Consider the following 14,877-nt stretch of genomic DNA (forward strand, 5'->3'; position numbering starts at 1 on the left):
CCCAAGTGGACAGGGTTGTTAAGAAAGCATATGGTGTTTTGGCTTTCATTAACAGGGAGATTGAGTTTAAGAGTCGTGAGATCTTGTTGCAGCTCTATAAAACTTTGGTTAGACCACGTCCAGTTCTGGTCGCCCTTTTATAAGAAAGATGTTGATGCTTTGGAGCGGGTTCAGAGGAGGTTTACCAGGATGCTGCCTGGACTGGAGGGCTTATCTTATAAGGAAAGGTTGACTGAGCTTGGACTTTTTTCATTGGAGAAAAGGAGAAGAGGGGACCTAATTGTAGTATACAAGGTAATGAGAGGCATAGATAGAGTTTAGTTTTGTTTACATTACAGTGTGGAAACAGCCCTTTGGCCCAATAAGTCCACACCGACCCGCCGAAGCGCAACCCACCCATTCCCCTACATTTACCCCTAACCTAACACTACAGGCAATTTAGCATGGCCAATTCACCTAACCTGCACATCTTTGGACTGTGGGAGGAAACCGGAGCACCCGGAGAAAACCCACGCAGACACGGGGAGAACGTGCAGACTCCACACAGTCAGTCGCCTGAGGCGGGAATTGAACCCGGGTCTCTGGCGCTGTGAGGCAGCAGTGCTAACCACTGTGCCACCGTGCCGCCCACATGCCACATGTCAGTAGCCAGAGACTATTTCCCAGGGCAGAAATGACTAACACGAGGGGTCATGGTTTTAAGCTGGTTGAAGGAAAGTATAGAGGGGATCTCAAGTGGGTTCTTTACACAGAGAGTTGTGAGAGCATGGAATGCGTTGCCAGCAGCAGTTGTGGAGGCAGGGTCATTGGGGACATTTAAGAGACTCCTCGACATACATATGGTCACAGAAATCTGAGGGTGCATACATGAGGATCAGTGGTCGGCAGAACATCGTGGGCTGAAGGGCCTGTTCTGTGCTGTACTGTTCGATGTTCGATGTTCTATGTTCTACAGAGACATACCTCTACCTCGGCAGAGAACAGAGGTAGCTGGGTAACAGAGGTGGGAAGGGGAGGAAGCAGGCAGTGCAGGGATCCCCTGTGGTCGTTCCCCTCAACAATAACTATACCGCTTTGGATACTGTTGGGGGGGAACGGTCTAGCAGGGGTAAGCTGCAGTGACCGGGTCTCTGGCACAAGGTCCGGCTCTGAGGCTCAGAAGGGAAAGGGGGAGCGGAGGAGAGCGCTAGTTATAGGAGACTCTTATAGTTAGAGGGACAGACAGGCGGTTCTGTGGACATGGGTGAGACTCTCGGATGGTTTGTTGCCTCCTGGGTGCCAGGGTCCGAGTCTTCTCGGACCGTGACTTCAGAATCCTTAAGGGGGAGGGTGTGCAGCCAGAAGTCGTGATGCATGTTGGCACCAATGACATAGGTAGGAAGAGGGGCGGGGAGGTCATTCAGGAGCTCAGGGAGTTAGGCTGGAAGCTGAAAGCTAGGACGGACAGAGTTGTCATCTCTGGGTTGTTGCCAGTGCCACATGACAGTGAGGCAAGGAATAGGGAGAGAGTACAGTTGAACACGTGGCTGCAAGGATGGTGTCGGAGGGAGGGCTTCAGGTATTTGGACAATTGGACTGCATTCTGGGGAAGGTGGGACCTGTACAGGCAGGATGGGTTGCACCTGAACCAGAAGGGCACCAATATCCTGGGAGGTTGGTTTGCTAGCACTCTTCGGGGGGGGGGGGGGGGGTTAAACTAATTTGGCAGGGGATGGGATCCAGACTTGTAGTCCAGCAAGTAGGCTAGCTGTTTGTCAGGATGTCCAAGAATGTAGGGAGGCTGTGGAGAAGGTAGCACTGACAGGGAATACTTGCGGACACAGAGATGGGTTCAAGTGTGTATACTTCAATGCAAGGAGTATCAGAAATAAGGTGGGTGAACTTAAGGTGTGGATCAGTACTTGGGACTACGATGTTGTGGCCATCACGGAAACGTGGATAGAAGAGGGACAGGAATGGTTGTTGGAGGTTCCTGATTACAGATGTTTCAGTAAGATTAGGGAGTGTGGTAAAAAAGGAGGGGGGGGGTGGCGTTGCTAATTAGAAATGGTATAACGGCTGCAGAAAGGCAGTTCGAGGGGGATCTGCCTATGGAGGTAGTATGGGCTGAAGTCAGAAATAGGAAAAGAGCAGTCACCTTGTTGGGTGTTTACAAAGGTCCCCCAATAGCAGCAGAGATGTGGAGAAACAGATTGGGAAACAGATTTTGGAAAGGTGCAGAAGCCACAGGATAGTAGTCATGGGCGATTTCAAGTTCCCAAATATTGATTGGAAGTTCTTTAGATCAAGTAGATTGGATGGGGCAGTGTTTGTGCAGTGTGTCCAGGAAGCTTTTCCAACTCAGTATGTAGATTGTCCGACCAGAGGGGAGGCCATATTGGATTTGATACTTGGTAACGAACCGGGACAAGTGATGGGCTTGTTAGTGGGTGAGTATTTGGTGATGGTGACCACAATTCTGTGACTTTCCCCTTGGTTATGGAGAGAGATAGGTGCGTGCAACAGGGTAGGTTTTACAATTGGGGGAAGGGTAAATACGATGCTGTAAGATAGGATCTGAGGAGCATAAGTTGGGAGCATAAGCTGTCAGGGAAAGATGTCGTGGAAATGTGGAACTTTTTCAAGGAACAGATACGACATGTCCTTGATATGTATGTACCTGTCAGGCAGGAAAGAGATGGTTGTGTGAGGGAACCTTGGTTGACGAGGGAGATTGAATGTCTTGTAAGGAGGAAGAAGGAGGCTTACATAAGGTTGAGGAAACAACGTTCAGCCAGAGCGTTTTAGGGATACAGGATAGCCAGAAGGGAGCTGAAGAAAGGGATTAGGAGAGCTAAGAGAGGGCATGAAAAATCTTTGGCGGGTAGGATCAAGGATAACCTTGTATGCGTATGTGAGAAACATGAGAATGACGAGAACGAGGGTAGGTCCGATCAAGGACAGTTGTGGGAGACTGTGTATTGAGTTGGAAGATTTAGGAGAGGTCTTGAATGAGTACTTTTATTCAGTATTTACAAATGAGAGGGACCATATTGTTGAAGAGGAGAGTATGAAATGGACTGGTAAGCTAGAGGAGATACTTGTTAGGAAGGAAGATGCGTTGGGCATTTTGGAAAAACTTGAGGATAGACAAGTCCCCCGGGCCTGACGGGATATATCCTAGGATTCTTGTGGGAAGCAAGAGAGGAAATTGCAGAGCCGTTGGCAATGATCTTTTCGTCTTCACTGTCAATGGGGGTGGTGCCAGGGGACTGGAGAGTGGCGAATGTTGTGCCCCTGTTCAAAAGGAATAGGGATAACCCCGGGAATTACAGGCCAGTTAGTCTTACTTCGGTGGTAGGCAAAGGGTACTGAGGGATAGGATTTATGAGTATCTGGAAAGACACTGCTTGATTAGGGACAGCCAGCACGGATTTGTGAGGAGTAGGTCTTGCCTTACAAGTCTTATTGAATTCTTTGAGGAGGTGACCAAGCATGTGGATGAGGGTAGAGCAGTGGATGTAGTGTACATGGATTTTAGTAAGGCATTTGATAAGTTTCCCCATGGTAGGCTTATGCGGAAAGTCAGGAGGCATGGGATTGAGGGAAATTTGGCCAGTTGGATAGAGAACTGGCTAACCGGTCGAAGTCGGAGAGTGGTGGTCGATGGTAAATATTCAGCCTGGAGCCCAGTTACAAGTGGAGTTCCGCAGGGATCAGTTCTGGGTCCTCTGCTGTTTGTAATTTTTATTAATGACTTGGAAGAGGGAGTCGAAGGGTGGGTCAGTAAATTTGCAGACGATACGAAGATTGGTGGAGTTGTGGATAGTGAGGAGGGCTGTTGTTGGCTGCAAAGGGACTTAGATATGATGCAGAGCTGGGCTGAGGAGTGGCAGATGGAGTTCAACCCTGTCAAGTGTGAGGTTGTCCGTTTTGGAAGGACAAATAAGAATGTGGAGTTCAGGATTAACGGTAGGGTTCTGAGTAAGGTGGAGGAGCAGAGGGATCTTGGGGTCTATGTTCATAGATCTTTGAAAATTGCCACTCGGGTGGATAGAGCTTGTAAGAAGGCCTATGGTGTATTAGCGTTCATTAGCAGAGGGATTGAATTCAAGAGTCGTGAAGTGATGTTGGTTAGGCCACATTTGGAGTACTGTGTGCAGTTCTGGTCGCCTCACTTTAGGAAAGATGTGGAAGCTTTGGAGAGGGTGCAGAGAAGATTTACCAGGATGTTGCCTGGAATGGAGAATAGGTCGTACGAGGATAGGTTGAGAGTGCTAGGCCTTTTCTCATTGGAACGGCGAAGGATGAGGGGTGACTTGATAGAGGTTTATAAGATGATCAGGGGAATAGATAGAGTAGACAGTCAGAAACATTTTCCCCGGGTACAACAGAGTGTTACAAGGGGACATAAATTGAAGGTGAAGGGTGGAAGGTATAGGGGAAGTGTCAGGGGTAGGTTCTTTACCCAGAGAGTGGTGGGGGCATGGAATGCGCTGCCTGTGGGAGTGGCAGAGTCAGAATCATTGGTGACCTTTAAGCGGCAATTGGATAGGTACATGGATGGGTGCTTAAGCTAGGACAAATGTTTGGCACAATGTCGTGGGCCGAAGGGCCTGTTCTGTGCTATATTGTTCTATGTTCTATTTCTAAGTGGCAAATGGAGTTTAATCCAGACTAATGCGAGGTGCTGCATTTTGGAGGATCAAATTTAGGTGTGAACTGTACTGTAAATGGCAGAATCCTTAGGAACATTACCATACAGATGGATCTGTGTGTGCACTAAAAGTGGCAACAAGGAGGCCAATGTAATTAAGGGGGCATATGGCATGCTTGCCTTTATTGACTGGGGCATGGAGTACAAGAGTTGGCAAACTATATTATAGCTATATAAAACCTTCATTCTGCAGCATTTGGAGTACTGAATGCAGTTGTAGTCGCCACACTACCAGAAGGACGTGGAAGCTTTGGAGAGAGCGCAGAAAAAGTTCACGAGGATGTTGCCTGGTCTTGAGGACATTGGCTAAGAGGAAAGGTTAAAAAGACTAGGATTGTTTTCACTGGAATGACATCAACTGAGAGGAGACCTGATAAACATCTACAAAATTATGAGAGGCATCGATAGGGTGGATAGTCACAGGCTTTTTTCCCCAGGGTTGAAATTTCAATTACAAGGGGGCACAGGTTCAAGGGAAGAGGGAGAATGTTTAAGGGAGATTAGCGAGGCAAGTTTTTCACACAGTCGTAGGAGCCTCGAGCGCACTGCCAGAAGAGGTGGTGGAAGCAGGTACATTGACGATATTTAAGAGGCATCTGGATGGTTGCATGAATTGGGAGGGAACAGAGGGATACGGACTGAATAAGGGCATAAGGTTTTTTTTAGGTTAGTTAGGACATGATCATCCGCACAGGCTTGGAGAGCCAAAGGATCTGTTCCTGTGCTGTACTTTTATTTTGTTCTTTGTTCTTATCTAAGTACTCCTCATTGGTCTTCCCTGTGATGAGCATGTCATCTCGGTTAATGGTGACCTGGGGATAGACCTTGTAAAATGTTTTCCATCGTCTGCTGAAAATTTGCACATACTGACGATACCCCAAATGGCAGTTTCGTACATTGGTACAAGTCCTTATCAGTCCTAATTGTTGCATACTTCTGGGAATCCTCATCTAATCACAATTGCAAGTACGCATAGCTCATGTCCAGCTTTGTGATGGTAAAAACAAGGACTGCAGATGCTGGAAACCAGATTCTGGATTAGTGATGCTGGAAAAGCACAGCAGTTCAGGCAGCATCTGAGGAGCCATGGGCACCCGTGCCTGTCTCTTTGTTGGCTACGTAGAATAGTCGATCTTCTGTAATTACACTGGCACCATTCCCCACCTTTTCCTCCGCTACATTGATGACTGCATTGGTGCCACCTCGTGCTCTCATGAGGAGGTTGAGCAATTCATCAACTTCACCAACACGTTACACCCTGACCTTAAGTTTACCTGGTCCATCTCTGACATCTCCCTCCCCTTCCTGGACCTCTCCATCTCCATTAATGACAACCGACATGACATTGACATTTTTTACAAACCCACTGACTCCCACAGCTACCTGGATTACACCTCTTCCCACCCTACCTCCTGCAAAAATGCCATCCCGTATTCCTAATTCCTCCGCCTCCATCATATCTGCTGGAGGACCGGTTCCACCACAGAACACACCAGATGGCCTCCTTCTTTAGAGACCGCAATTTCCCTTCCCACGTGGTTAAAGATGCCCTCCAAAGCATCTCGTCCACATCCCGTACCTCCGCCCTCAGACCCCACCCCACCAACCGTAACAAGGACAGAACGCCCCTGGTGCTCACCTTCCACCCGACCAATCTTCGCATAAACCAAATCATCCGCCGACATTTCTGCCACCTCTAAAAAGACCCCACCACCAGGGATATATTTCCCTCCCCACCCCTTTCTGCCCTCCGCAAAGACCGTTCCCTCCTTGACTACCTGATCAGGTCCACAACCCCCTCTACAACCCACCCTCCCATCCTGGCACTTGCCCCTGCCACCGCAGGAATTGCAAAATCTGCGCCCACACCACCTCCCTCACCTCCATCCAAGGCCCTAAAGGAGCCTTCCACATCCATCAATGTTTTACCTGCACATCCACCAATATCATTTATTGTATCAGTTGCTCCCGATGCGGTCTCCTCTACATTGGGGAGACTGGACGCCTCCTAGCAGAGCGCTTTAGGGAACATCTCTGGGACACCCGCACCAATCAACCACACCATCCTGTGGCCCAACATTTCAATCCCCCTCCCACTCTGCCGAGGACATGGCGGTCCTGGCCCTCCTTCACCGCCACTCCCTCACCACCTGACGTCTGGAGGAAGAACGCCTCATGTTCCGCCTTGGAACACTTCAACCCCAGGGCATCAATGTGGATTTCACCAGTTTCCTCATTTCCCCTTCCCCCACCTCACCCCAGTTCCAAACTTCCAGCTCAACACTGTCCCCATGACTTGACCTACCTGCCTATCTTCTTTTCCACCTATCCACTCCACCCTCCTTCCTGACCTATCACCTTCATCCCCTCCCCCACTCACCTCTATGCTAGTTTCTCCCAACCGCCACCCTTCTCCCATTTATCTCTCCACCCTTCAGGCACTCTGCCTGTATTCCTGATGAAGGGCTTCTGCCCGAAACGTCGATTTTACTGCTCCTCGGATGCTGCCTGAACTGCTGTGCTTTTCCACCACTAATCCAGAACCAGCTTTGTGATGGGCAGCACCCCTGCCAGCTTTGTGTATAACACCATTACACAAGGGATTGCGTGTTTATCCTGCTGTGAAAAGCTGTTTACCATTTGTTTAAAATTCCCACAAGGGCCAACTGACCTGTTGGGCCTCACAATCGGTATGACCGGAGATGCCCTTTCTGCAAACTGGATTGGTTTGACGACTCCTTCACTTTGCAGCCTCCTGTTTTATGGATCCACTTTTGACTGTAAGGCAAATGGCAGTGGGTGGGTCTTGCAGAATTGTGGGATTGCTTCCTGGACAACATGCAAGGTGACCTTGGCTATTTTGATAGTAGATATTCCTGAAAAAACCTCTGGGTATTTAATGAGGACTTCTCTTAAGCAGCTATTTTCGAGATGATCCAGTCAAGGTGAATCTTTCTCAACTAATTTCATCCCATCAAGCTTGGGCCCGAGCCTTTTACTACAATCATTGGGACCTGAACCAGCTCATAAGAGACTGGAGCTAAAGTTGTAACCCCAGTATAGGTTCTCAGGCTTGTGCAGGTCTTGCACAAACTCAAAAGCTGGAGTAAAGAAACTGTCTCTAACATCTATATCTATCACCCCTCAATTTAATGCTGTGTTCTCTCGTGGTAGCCATCACTATCTGAGGACAAAGGATCTCACTGTCCACCCTATCGAATCTTCTGATCATCTTGTATATCTCTATTAAGTCGCCTCTCAAGCTTCTTTTGTCTAACGAAAACAGCCTCAAGTCCCTCAGCATTTCCTCATAAGCCCTTCCCTCCAAACCAGGCAACATCCTAGTAAATCTCCTCTGAACTCTTTACAAAGTTTCCACATTCTTCCTATAATGTCAGAAATGTACGCATTATTGCAGGTGGGGCCACACCAGAGTTTTGTACAGTTGTAGCATGACCTCATGGCTCTGAAACTCTATCCCTGTACCAATAAAAGCTAACACACCGTATGTCTTCTTAACCCTATCAACCTGAATGGCAACTTTCAGGAATCTTCGTACGTGGACACTGCGATCTCTCTGCTCGTTTGCATTACCAAGAGTCTTACCATTAGCTCAGTCCTCTTTATTGTTCTTGCTCCTTTGAAGGTAAATCACCTCACACTTTTCCACATTGAACTCCATTTGCCACCTCTCAGCCCAGCTCTGAAGCTTATCTATGTCCCTCTGTAACCTGCAACATCCTTTAGCACTATCCACAACCCCACTGACCTTTGTGACACCCGCAAATTTACTAACGCCCTCATTTTAGGTCAGTTATAAAAATAACAAACAGCACTAGCCACAAAACAGATCCTTGCGGTACACCACTAGTAACTGAACTCGAGGATGAACAGTTCCCACCAACCACCATCCTCTGTCTTCGTTCACCTGGCCAACTTCTGATCCAAACCACTAAATCGCCTCACTCCCATGTGTCTGAATTGAGTTTATTGTTACGTATACTGAGGCACAATGAAAAGCTTTGTCTTGTGAGCAATACAGGCAGATCACAGAGTTAAGTAGCACAGATAAGTAAATAATAGGTAAATAGCGGCAAAAACAAAAACACAGGTACAGGCAAATGTAAAGAGTTTATGAGTCCATTCAGTATTCTAATAACAGTAGGGTAGAAAATGTTTCAAAACCAGCTGATGCATGTGTTCCAGCTTCTGTAGAAAAACACTGCCAGGTTCGGATGAATCTTTGAGAATGCTGGTGGCCTTTCCTCGACAGCGGGTCTGCTGGATGGATTCTATAGATGGAAGTTTGGCCTTTGTGCTTATCCGGGCCGAGTTCACCACTCTCTCTCTGTAACCATCTCCAAACTTGAATGATAGAGTTGCCGTACCAGGTAGTGATACATCCAGACAAAATGGTCTTGATGGCTCACCTATTTCCTCAGCTACCTGAAGAAGAAGAGACGTTGTTGGGCTTTTGTAACTAGTGCATCTACATGAATAGTCCAAGAAAGCTTGTTTTTAGTGACCACTCCCAGGAGCTTGACACTCTCCACTTGTTCCACCTCTGTGCTGTTAATGTGTAGGGGGGGGCAGGAGTAACATCCCACCAAAAGTCAATAATGAGTTCCTTAGTTTTGCCGGCATTGAGATCAAGTTGTTCTCAGTTCACCATTTTTCCAGGTCTTCCACCTCCCGATCATCGTCTGTTTTGTTGCCTTCTGAGATTTGACCAACTATGGTGGTGTCATCAGCGAACTTGTAAATGACAATATTCTGGTATTTGGTGACGCAGTTATGGGTATACAGCGAGTACAGTAGGGAGCTGAGTTGTTGACTGTTAGTGAGAATGAAATATTGTCCCCAATCTTCAGTGATTGTGGCCTGTGGGTCAGGAAATTGAGGATCCAGTTGCAGAGAGTGGGGCTTAGTCCGTGATCACCAAGTTTAGTAATCAGTCTGAGGGACATCAACCTGTAGAGGACAGAGTGGGAAATAGGATTGATTAATTTCTTGACAAAATTCCATTTTGACATGGACTCAAATGCTGAATGGCTGCCTTCCATGCCATTAAAATTCTCTTTTGTGTTTCTGGTGTTAGAGATTTTTTATGCCAAAAGAGAGTTTCCATGTGCCCTCTCACCCGAAACATGGCACCTCCAACATAAATGCACTGTTGGAGTATTTTACTGCCATCCTAAATGTTTGATTAAGTAGAGCACTTAGGTAGGGAACTGTATGTTCTCCATGACATGGTGCCATAAGAGGATGAGCAACTTTGGCCAGAGGAGGAAGATGTTTCTTGGGGCTAATAGTTATGACTTACATATTTCTATTTAGAGAAAAGCACTGATCTCTGCACTGCTCTCATTTTCCTTAGACACTAGAAGGAAACTATGAAAGAGAAGTGCACTGTTGTGTCATGTATGGTGGAAGATGTGAACAGCTGAACTCTGGGACTGGCCTTGCTCAAGCAATGAAGGTAAGAGAATACCATAGAACTGTCATGGTCCCATTGGTTGAAGTGTTTTTCAGTACCGCTTTTCACTTGTTGATATAAATGAAGTGATATCAACATCTAAATACTAAACTTTGTTGGTGAAGTTTTGTGAAATAAATGTAGAATATATGATTCATGTTCCATTTAAATTGTGATGTGGAGGTGCCGGTGTTAGACTGGGGTGGACAAAGTTAAAGATCACACGATGCCAGGTTATAGTCCAACGGGTTTATTTGGAAGTACAAGCTTTCAGAGCACTATTCCTTTGTCAGTTAGCTACCTGATTTTTAATTTTGTCCACTTAAATCAGGCAGATTCTTATTATGTATCAACTTACCCCTCACTCTGAGTTAAATTAATGTGTAAAGTGTACTTCACCCTTTGCCTCAGCTAATGTTTCATACAAAGCTCTTTCATTTTGGGAGCTAGATGACATCAGCAACCAGCATGGAAATGCAATTTGGCTTTGTGTCAAAGGAGTCGAGTTAAATATTGAAAATAATTCTAACCAGTTGTCCTCTGTACCTTCTGTATCTTCTCCTCGAAGGTAGAGTTTGGAAAAAAGAATTGCCAGGGTGGTATGGATCTTTGACAATGCTGGCAACATTTCCTTGACAGCGGGCCTGGTAAATGGATTCTATAGATGAGAGGTTGGCCTTTGTGATTGTCTGGGCCGAGTTCACCACTCTGTAACCATCTCCAAACTTGAATGGTACAGTTGCCATACCAGGTAGTCATACATGCAGACAGAATGCTCTTGATGGCTCACCTATAAAAGTTGGCAAAGGTATTCACCGTCATGCCAAATTTCCTTAGCCATCTGAGGAACAAGAGATGTTGGGCCTTTGTAACCAGTGCATCTACATGAAGAGTCCAAGAAAGCTTGTTGTTAGTGACCACTCCCTGGAGCTTGACACTCTCCATTTGTTCCACCTCTGTGCTGTTAATGTGTAGAGGGGGCAGGAGTAACATCCTGCAGAAAATCAATAATGAGTTCCTTGTTTTGCCGGCATTGAGAGCAAGTTGTTCTCAGTGCACCATTTTTCCAGGTCTTCCATCTCCCGACTGTAGTCTGTTTCGTCACCTTCTGAGGTTTGATTGACAATGGTGGTGTCATCAGCGAACTTGTAAATGACATTAGTCTGGTATTTGGCGATGCAATCATGAGTATACAGTGAGTACAGTAGAGGCTGAGTACGCATCCCTAGGGGAGTCCAATGTTGACTGTTAGTGAGGATGAAATCTTGTCCCCAATCTTCAATGATTGCGGCTTGTGGGTCAGGAAGCTGAGGATCCAGTTGCAGCGAGTGGCGCTTAGTCCGCGATTACTAAGTTTAGTCATCAGTCTTGAGGGGTTAATAGTGTTGACTACAGTTCAGACTTCAATGAGTAGGACTCTTACATAGCTGTTCATGGTGTCAAGATGTTCTCGGGAGGAGTGAAGGGCAAGTGATATGGCATCTGACATGGATCTCGTGGCCCCATAGGCAAATTGGAGTGGGTCAAGAGTAGTGGGGAGGCTTATTGTTTTTTTTTCTACATATGTCATTGGTACCAGAATGTACCACGATCTCCGTCTGTTTATCCTTCTCCTTCAGAATGCACTTCAGCAGACCCTGGCAACCCACTATCCTGGGGTCTCTTTTACAGATGCAGAAATACCTATCTGTCCCCCTTACCACTGAATCCCCTGTCACTTTAGCCTTGATGCTGTTCTTTGTCACTGCTTGTGCATCAACCTTGGCCATGGTGCCATAAAGATGGCTGCCACTGCTTTTCCCTATAGAGTAATTTCCTCCAACAAGATCCAAACGGTATACCTATAGGTAAGAGGTTGGTCACAGGGGCCTCATGTACTACCTGCCTTCTCCTCTTACACATTCATATAGCACAGAAAAGGCCCTTTGGCCTATTGAATATGCACCAACATAAGTACCACTAAAACAAAATGAATTAATCCCAATTCCTGCACTTGTCCCATATCCTTGAATGAATAGAATAGAATCGAATAGAATCGATACCAAAACCAAAATCTTATAAACCTCACATGGAATGCAGCATTTAAATAAGGCAACTCACCATCACTCGCAAGGGCAATATCTGGTAGCCCAAACAGCAATATCTGCATCCTGTAAATGAGCAAGAACTCTGCACATCGTAATTTTGTACATTTTATTACAAAGTAGACAGTGCTGCTAAAACTCTACCGGCATTAGTTAAATCACAACTGGCATCATGTGAACAGATTTGGCCACTTTATTGAAGGACAAGTATTCTAATATTGGAGGCAGTCCAATGAATGGGCGGCACGGTGGCACAGTGGTTAGCACTGCTGCCTCACAGCGCCAGAAACCCAGGTTCAATTCCCGCCTCAGGCGACTGTCTGTGTGGAGTTTGCACGTTCTCCCCGTGTCTGCGTGGGTTTCCTCCGGGTGCTCCGGTTTCCTCCCACAGTCCAAAGATGTGCAGGTCAGGTGAATTGGCCATGCTAAATTGCCCGTAGTGTTAGGTAAGGGGTAGATGTGTAGTGGTATGGGTGGGTTGCGCTTTGGTGGGGCCTTTCTGGAGCAATTTACACTGTCCCATTTGCCTTTGTTAATCCATGTCTATCATTAGGCCAGTTTTTGTTTCATCTGCAAACTTCTTAGTCATATTCCAGCATTCAAATGAAAATCATTGATATACTCCACAGAATGGGGCTGACAGAACCTCAATGGTCACTCAAACGCCCATTGATATGACCATCTATTTCCTAACTCTGAGATATTTTGGGCCCCCTTGGAACTGGATTTGAATTTGACGAGTGGTCTGCCATGTAGAACCCCAGTGAAAGCCTTACTAAGATCTCTGTACATTGCATGAAATTTGTGTTTTGGGCCTTGCTCCCTGGGCTGGCAATTATTACCAATCTCTCATTGCCTTTAAACTGAGTGGCTTGCTAGGTCATTTCAGAGTGCAGCTGGGAGTCATCCAAACTGTTGTGAGTTAGGAATCACAACTGTATCAGACCAGGGATGGATAACATATTTTCCTTCTACAAAAGGCCAAAGGAACCAGACTTTTGATGGCTTAAGGAATGGTATGGCTTGATTATAAGTATATTCCTTCCAATTAAGATGTAAAAGTAGTATGGACAGACTCAATGTTAACAGTCAGAGATCCTTAACAGCAACAAAACCAGAAATTGATGGAGAATCTTAGCAGGTCTGGAAGCCACTCAGTTCAGAAATCAGCGTGAACGTTCGGGTCTAGTGACTTTTCTTAAAATTTAGATTCCTAATAGACTGAGGCAACAGATCCTTGCGGTGCACCACTAGTAACTGAACTCCAGGATGAACATTTCCCATCAACCACCATCCTGTCTTCTTTCAGCGATCCAAACCACAAAATCACCCTCAATCCCATGCCTCTGAGTGCAGATGTGACATTCTCCCTGATAAGTAATGCAACTCCTGCACCTCTTTTACCTTCCTCTCTATCTCATCTAAAACAACAAAAGCCTGGAATGTTGAGCAGTCAGTTCTCTCCTTCTGTCAACCAAGTCTCTGTAATGGCAAAAACACCATAGTCCCATGTACTGATCCAAGCTCTCAGTTCATCTGCCTTACGAAGAATACTCCTTGCATTGAAATAAAAGCAGTTCAGCCCATCAGTACCATCGCCCCCAACGCCGTCCAACACTGCCCCCACCCCTGGCCCCATCCCTGCCCCCAACCCCATCCTACTCCGCCCCCACATTGACCTCCACCCCCACCCCAGCCCCCTGCAACCCCATCCAACACCGCCCCACCCCCAACACTGTCCAACTCTGCGCCCACCCCTGCCCCATCCCTGTCCAACAAAGCCCCCACCCCTGCCCCCAAACCTATCCAACACCGCCCCAACCCCATCCACCCCCTGACCCTGTCCACACCGCCCCTTCCCTGCTCCCAACCCCATCCAACACTGCCCTCCATCCGCCCCCATCCCCCGCCCTCCTGCCAAACCTATCCAACACTGCTCCCTTCCCCCTCCATCCCCACCCGATTGCCAACCTCATCCAATACTGCCCCCACCCCTACCCCGTGTGTCCGCCCCAGCCCCCTCTCTGGGGCAGCCGGACTGGACACCAGCAAGAAGACTGCTGCTGCTAAAGATGAGTCTCCAAATAACTAATTAACTCTCTCTCACACACACGCACAGAGGCACAGGGAAGGGGGTTCAGGGTACGTACCTGTGTAGAACTCCAGGGAAAGTGTATGGGGAGAGAGAGTGGGCGGGAGGTCAGTCATTTGGAGACGGTGCCTGGGCTCCCAAAAATGTCCAGTACTGTTCTCAGCAGCATTTCAGTAAGCTGAGGTCACTTTTAATCACTATCAACAAAAGACACGATAGGTGTTGGAAACACATCTTTGATGTAATGTTTCTGTCAGGACCTCAAGATCTCCTTCGAATAATTGATATTTGGATATTCGAGGTTACTCTGTTTTGATATCCAGTCTTTACAGATTTGTTGTTCTTACCTTTTTCCCTTGTTGGAAAACGTTGCCCATGTATTCTTAATCGTTCCTTCTTGAATGCATCCCATTGTCAAGATAGTTTTACCTGAAAGTATCTGCTCTCAGTCCACTCCGGCCAAGCCATATCTGATTTCATTAAAATCAGTTTTCCCCTAGTTGAGACTTGGATTTCAAGTCCATCCTTG

The 14,877-nt window shown here is 46.8% G+C and overlaps 1 protein-coding gene across 1 annotated transcript in view; it reads left to right on the top strand.

Annotated features, from left to right (window-relative positions):
- The window catches only part of kansl1b (KAT8 regulatory NSL complex subunit 1b), a 314,956-nt gene that overhangs the window by 16,058 nt on the left and 284,021 nt on the right, over positions 1-14,877 (top strand). Inside the window, exon 3 of the mRNA XM_043675343.2 lies at positions 10,074-10,175. The gene's annotated coding sequence lies outside the window, so the exon portion shown is untranslated. The remainder of the gene's footprint in view (positions 1-10,073; positions 10,176-14,877) is intronic.

Source organism: Chiloscyllium plagiosum, unplaced genomic scaffold, assembly GCF_037043375.1.
Source record: "Chiloscyllium plagiosum isolate Xiang-an unplaced genomic scaffold, Cpla_swu_hap1 HiC_scaffold_32, whole genome shotgun sequence".
NCBI classification, from domain to species: Eukaryota; Metazoa; Chordata; class Chondrichthyes; order Orectolobiformes; family Hemiscylliidae; genus Chiloscyllium; species Chiloscyllium plagiosum.